Raw genomic sequence first — 6875 nt, forward strand, 5'->3', positions numbered from 1 at the left:
TGGGGAGAGCACTCCATTTCCCCAGGCTGTCCTGGGAGAAATCCAAGTTTGCGTTATTTCTGGGGTACATAGATACCCCAATCCGACCCTTGCAAGTGGGTTGGAAAGCAGGAATTCCCTGCAGCCCGCAAACGCGGTTTGACCTCCTAGGTACTCTGAGGGGGCTTTTTAAGCCCCTCGGAGTCCTGGACGCCGGTCCTGCGAGGGCACTAGGGAAGGACATCGCCAAAACGCAACTTAGGCATCAAGCTCTACCCTCCACCACCTTAATACCAACATAAGGACTACATAAAGAAAAGAACCTCACCTCTTGACACCCAAGTGAGTACAAAAGAACTCTTCGTCTACTTACTGGAAACTTGAACAGACGGGGGGCTGATAAGAATATTTCTGGGACCCCCATTCCTCCTTAATCTGAACTGAAAAAGTTTGATCTGAGTTAGCCATCGGGATTAGCGACAGGAGCCTTATCAATCCGATCAGCCTAAACCATAATAAAGAGTCGGAAGGATACCTTTTGATTGACAAGAACTATCACCAATGGGTCCAAGGGAAGGGGAGGGTGATTTTTCTTCCTGATTTTCCGGCGAAGAATATCCTGCCACGTTTGCAGTAAGGGAGCGCCTGGAACGGAAGACCCTCTATAACAACCTATCTATCATCGGAACTAAAATAACAGGAAGTAGTTGTAGGACCGATTACGCGTCGCACTCGAGTTACTTGGAAATCATTCCTGAAGGAACAACCATCGAGAAGAGGCGGTAGAAGGTCCACGGCACTAGCAACTTCCTGTATACTTCCTGATCAGCCCGACCTAGAGCGACCGAAAAAAACTCACTGGTATTTCAAAACTTTAAAACGCAATTCTAGAGCCAATTTCGACTCTTTTCAACCCGAAAAAATTATAAGGCTGATGTTTGAATTATTATCTTTTAATTAGAACTTTAAAGGCCCTGTCTGTGGACATGTATTTTACCAGCTTCTTTTGGCTTAATACATAGCCCTGCTCCTATGAAATCAAAGGGAATTTTACAGAATTCAAACATGGAAAAAAAAATACAGGACATGCTTGCTAAACATTCTGAGGCGACAATTAAACAATTAAAACAGATTTCAACACAGATGGCTCAACTGATTTCAATGATGACGACTCTTGACCAATCATCACAGGTAGGCAATCAGAAGTTGGATCTGGTTATAGAAGACATAAAAGTCTTGAAAATTCAAACGATGACCACAAATACAGACATACAAGCAATGGACTCTTCTGCCCAAAAAGTCATGGAAGAATACAAGGATACAAAGAAGAAGACAGATGTTCAAGAAAGCAACCAGCCGGCGATAAAGAGATCAGACATACAAGAAATAGACTTTTCATTTAAAAAAGTCATGGAACGACGTGTGGATATAAGGAAGAAGAGAGCAGGTCAAGGAATACAGATTGAAGCCACGATGGAGATGAAGCCCAGAAAGAGTTATTTTTGGATACGTATCCTGTCTGAGGAAATGAGAGAGAACAAAGAAATCCTGTTCCCATACCTGACTGGCCTATTTCAGTTACAGAAGGAAGTATTAGACCATGGTTAAAGGATTGATTTAAACATGATTGCTGGATCCAAAGGCTTTGATAGTGTGGACGGGTGGCATGGCTATTAATGATGTAGTGGAATTAAGATTAAGACATCATTTTGGGAATAAAGGGCTAGAAATTCTTGAGAAAAAAGACTGGATTGTTAAAATGTTTGAAGTGGCAGAAATGGCAAAACTCACAGCTATTTTAAATGAAGAAAATGACGTTCGGTTTCTGGGGGAATGGGAGGCGTGGATGCATTATTGTGAATATGAGTTAAAATTGGGAAGAATGGAAGAATATTTTCTAATCTGATCCAGAGGATTATTTTTGGTTCTTTTTATAATGAATAAGCATAATTATATTTACTAACAGATTATGGTTTTTTTTTTATACAGGATATTGATAGTTTATTAAGATTAGATTAACTACGACGAGATGAACTTTTTATTAAGAGGAAGATAGAGGTGAAGGGGAAGTCAAAATTTTTCATTTCTTTTTTTTTTTTCTTTATTATATGTTATGGAACTATAACAACTTTAGGTTAGAATTGAAATTTTATATTGTCATAGATGTTGTTTAATGCAATGGAAAATTTATAGTATAAAATCCAATAAAATCTATATAAAAAAAACAAAACAAAAAAAACAAAAGTCTAACTACTCAGGCAAGGCTTTAGTTCACGTTGTCAAGATGTTACCATTCTCCTTGCTGAAATCCTCCAGCATAGTCAGTCCAGTTTCAGGCAGCATAACTGACCTATAAAACAATCGAGAAGTCAAATTGATGGGCCATGACACCAAGCATAGGCATCATAGATTGAATAGGCTAAAAATGCTACTTTTATCCACAAAAGACGCTGAGTTGGTTGACCTCTTAACCAATCAGATCTTTGGCTGGTGATCTCAATTAATTGCATAAATCTTGTTTCTAACCAAATGGCCAGAGGTCAAAGGTGATAGGTGAAAAGGAGGTTGGCTGCAGTCCAATTCCTTCCCACCTCTCACAGGTGACAAGGCATATTTTTTTCTTACTTGAATGGAATGTGGTTAACAGCTGGCACCAGAATCTCTGTCTTTGGGACAAGGGAGTCAAGCAGTACCTCTCCTTTTGTACCTGGGTTATCTACGTTGCAAAAGGTCACTGCTAGCTGAAACTTTCACACAGCACAGCTTTTTTCCATTTAACTTTGCATTATAATTCCTGACTAGGCCCAAAGCATGAACCAAAGAAAGCAAGAAACTGGTAAGGAAAACTCAGTTTCTTAACAGGTCCATCTAGTCTAGCATCCTGTTGCATACAACGACCAACCGGTTGCCCTGGAGGACCAAACAAGCAGTGTTTAGAAGCCAAGGCCCTCCGCTCTGCCGCCTCCCAGCACTGGTACACAGAGGTTTGCTCCCAGGGTAGATACTATTTTAAAGGCACTCCCTTCAACTCGCCATGGCTATACTAGCCATTGGTAGGCTTACCCACTATGAATCTGTCTAACCCCCTTTTAAAGCTATCTATGGTAGTGATCATCACTAACTCCCCTAGCAGTGAATTCCACAGTTCACTATTGAGTAAAAGAGCAAGAGTCCAGTTGTTATACCAAGCACAGGGGGTCTCCTTTTATTGGGGGGAGCTCTGTCTAGCTCTATCTAGCTGGAGACTAGACAGAGCTTTGCGAGAGGCTGGCGTGGGGAACTTTTAACCAATTCCGCCCCAGGTGAGCAAGCCAGATGGAGAGCAACCCAATAACAAAGAGGCTTTATGAATTTTAAGGGTTTTATTAAAAGTAATCAAATAGGGTAAAAACACACACACACACACACAATTCCCAACCCCCAGAGAGCTAAGAAAGTAAAGGTCTGAGATTCCCAAGCGGGCTAACGTTACCTTCCTGAAGAATAAAGTTCCAGAATGGCATCTGCAAGAGGGAAAGGGGAAAGAGGACTGCACACCAGGTGTAGAGCTTACATTTTGTGTAAATGGCAACCTGCTACTGTGGCAAAAGGAGATATTTTTATACCAAAGGCAGGGGAGGAGCAGGTATGTTCTCCCTGCAGTTGGCAATGCCTGGTGAGGGCTGAGAATGACTGGTCATTACCACTCAAACAAAGGTTTGATTGCTTCTCAAGTACTGGAATATTATAGAAAGGAAAGACAGGAGCTAGGGTAATACAAGAGGAATAGAGGTTTGATGGCCAGTTGATATCAGCCATTAATTAGCTGTGTGTAAGTAAGGGGTGGAGAGGACCTACAAGATGGGATTGGCAAGCTTTCAGGCTATCCTGGAAAGGAATTCAGGGTGACAGGGAGCGGTCATTGTTCTGGCTCTGGTTTTCAGGTAGATCTTGATAGAGCGGCCATGTTGATAGTTATGCAAACGTTACAATGTCCTGTTCATTATCTGGAAGGAAGCAGCTTTTCATGGCTCAAGGAGGGTTTCAGGCAAGGGTGGAGACAGTCTTTTCTTCCAGTATTGTGCAGCTACATCCAAGATGAAGTTCAGGCCATTTCCTTTCCTGGGTCCATAGCATTGCTTGCCATCTGCAGGGTCCTGCTGGCACTGTACAGCTTGGTCCAGGGTAGTGTCTGGGTCACTTCCATTCCTTGGCTTGCTGCATTGTTGGCTCTCTGCATAGTCCCTTAGTCCTGCACACCAGTCCATGTGTGCCAGGGGAAGCTAGGTATGAGAGGTAGGGCCACACAGTAACACCTTAAAGACTAACAAAAATACATGGCTTCTGTAAGGGTAGGTCCTGTCTCACTAACCTATTAGAGTTTTTTGAAAGCGTCAATAAGCATGTGGACACGAACGAGCCTGTGGATATTGTGTATTTGGATTTCCAAAAGCTTTTGACAAAGTCCCCCACCAAACACTGCTAAGCAGGCTTCATAGTCACGGGATAAGAGGACAAGTCCTCTTATGGATTGAGAGCTGGCTGAAAAATAGGAAGCAGAGAGTAGGAATCAATGGTCAGTTCTCACAATGGCGGGATGTGCAGTGGGGTGCCTCAGGGATCTGTGTTGGGACCGGAGCTTTTCAACCTGTTCATCAATGACCTGGAGTTGGGGTTAAACAGTGAAGTAGCCAAGTTTGCAGATGACACCAAATTATTTAGGGTGGTTAAAACAAAATCGGACTGTGAAGAGCTCCAGAAGGATCTCTGCATACTGGAAGAATGGGCATTAAAATGGCAAATGAGATTCAATGTGAGTAAGTGTAAAGTGATGCATATTGGGACAAAAAATCCCAACTTCACATATACACTGATGGGATCTGTGCTGGCAGCAACAGACCAAGAAAGGGATCTTGGGGTGGTAGTGGATAGCTCAATGAAGATGTCAACCCAGTGTGCAGCTGCTGTAAAAAGGCAAATTCCATGCTGGCCATAATTAGACGAGGAATCGAGAATAAAACTGCTGATATCATACTGCCCTTGTACAAATCTATGGTGAGACCACACTTGGAATACTGTGTACAGTTCTGGTCACCACACCTAAAAAATGATATTACAGAGCTTGAGAAGGTGCAGAAAAGAGCAACCAAAATGATTAGGGGACTAGAGCAACTGTCCTATGGGGAGCGGTTAAGACGCTTAGGGCTGTTTAGCTTGGAAAGAAGGCGGCTGAGGGGAGACATGATAGAGGTCTATAAAATTATGCATGGTTTGGAGAGAGTGGACAGGGAGAAGTTTTTTCCCCTCTCCCATAATACTAGAACACAGGGTCGTCTGCTAAAGCTGGAGGGTGAGAGATTCAAAACAGATAAAAGGAAGTATTTTTTCACACAACACATAGTTAAATTGTGGAACTCCCTGCCCCAGGAAGTGGTGATGGCTGCCAGCTTGGAGGGCTTTAAGAGAGGAGTGGACATATTCATGGAGGAGAGGGGTATTCATGGCTGTTAGTTAGAATGGATACTAGTCATGCTGCATACCTATTCTCTCTAGTATCAGAGGAGCATGCCTATTATTTTGGGTGCGGTGGAACACAGGCAGGATGGTGCTGCTGCAGTCGTCTTGTTAGTGGCTTCCTAGAGACACCTGGTTGGCCACTGTGTGAACAGACTGCTGGACTTGATGGGCCTTGGTCTGATCCAGCAGGGCCTTTCTTATGTTTTATGTTCTTAAATGTCGATAGCAGGTACGTGACAATAGCACGCCTGATTAGATTAGGTGTGATATGCAGAGGGTTAGTAGATGTGGAGAAATCATCATTGGTAATGACATAGGAATTTGTCTCTACTCAATTCAGGAGAATGCATTGGCTTGAGTTTCATTATGAGTTGTAATTCAGCAGCCTCTCTTTCTAATCTCCCTTTGAAATCCCTTTGTGAGAGAACTGCTACTCTTAAATCAGCAACTAAATGTCCTGGAAGATTAAAATGTTCCCCCACCAGCATGGTGTAGTGATTAAGAGTGGTGGACTTTAATCTGCAGAACTGGGTTCAATTCCCCACTCCTCTACACGAAGCCTGCCAGGTGATCCTGGGCCAGTCACAGTGCTCTCCGAACTCTCTCAGCCCACACGGAGGCAGGCAATGGCAAACCACCTCTGAATGTCTCTTGCCTTGAAAACCCTATGGGGTCACCATAATGTTTTGCTCCATGCATGTCTTTATCATGCCTCCATGAGGTTGCTTTTTCAGAGATCACAAACTGCAGTGGGTCCAGAATGTAGTCCGTGTAAGTCAAAGTGGTTAGAGAATACCTATACCGAAGGAACGGCGCTGGCTGCTAGCTAGTTTCTGGGTTTTGTTCAGTTTTGACCTTTACAATTCTTAAGGGATTTGGTCCAGAAAACTTGAAAGAAGGAAAGCCTCCGGCTCCCATACGGACCTGCCAACTACCTGGCTGATCCCAAACTAGCTTTCCCTTTGCTAAAGCCAAAAGCTTCCAGCAGCTGATGGTCCTCTAGCTGGCCAGTGTCTGACTGTCCTGTCTATTTTGTAGCCACAGGGCAACTGACAGGTAGGAGGAACATACAACATAACACACACATTTTATTTTGGGTGAAGCTGTGGCACAGCAAGGGCTGCTCACATGATCATCCTGAAATGTCACAAGGTGGCCCTTGCAATGAAGCATTTGCTAAGATGTGCTCGTCCAGTGGTTGGCCACTGCTTGCAAAACTAATGTCATTGCAAAGCTCACTCCGTACTGAGAGAATTACTCTTTGTGTGTGGGCAATGTGGGGTAGCTCTTTCAGATTCACTTTTGGGTCACAACCCAGTGCAGTCAGAGGTTATAACCTTTTGAGTTCTCCAGAACTCTTTATCAGGTTGAATGTTAAAAGGATGAAGGGATACATTTCA

This window comes from Euleptes europaea, chromosome 6 (assembly GCF_029931775.1).
Source record: "Euleptes europaea isolate rEulEur1 chromosome 6, rEulEur1.hap1, whole genome shotgun sequence".
NCBI classification, from domain to species: Eukaryota; Metazoa; Chordata; class Lepidosauria; order Squamata; family Sphaerodactylidae; genus Euleptes; species Euleptes europaea.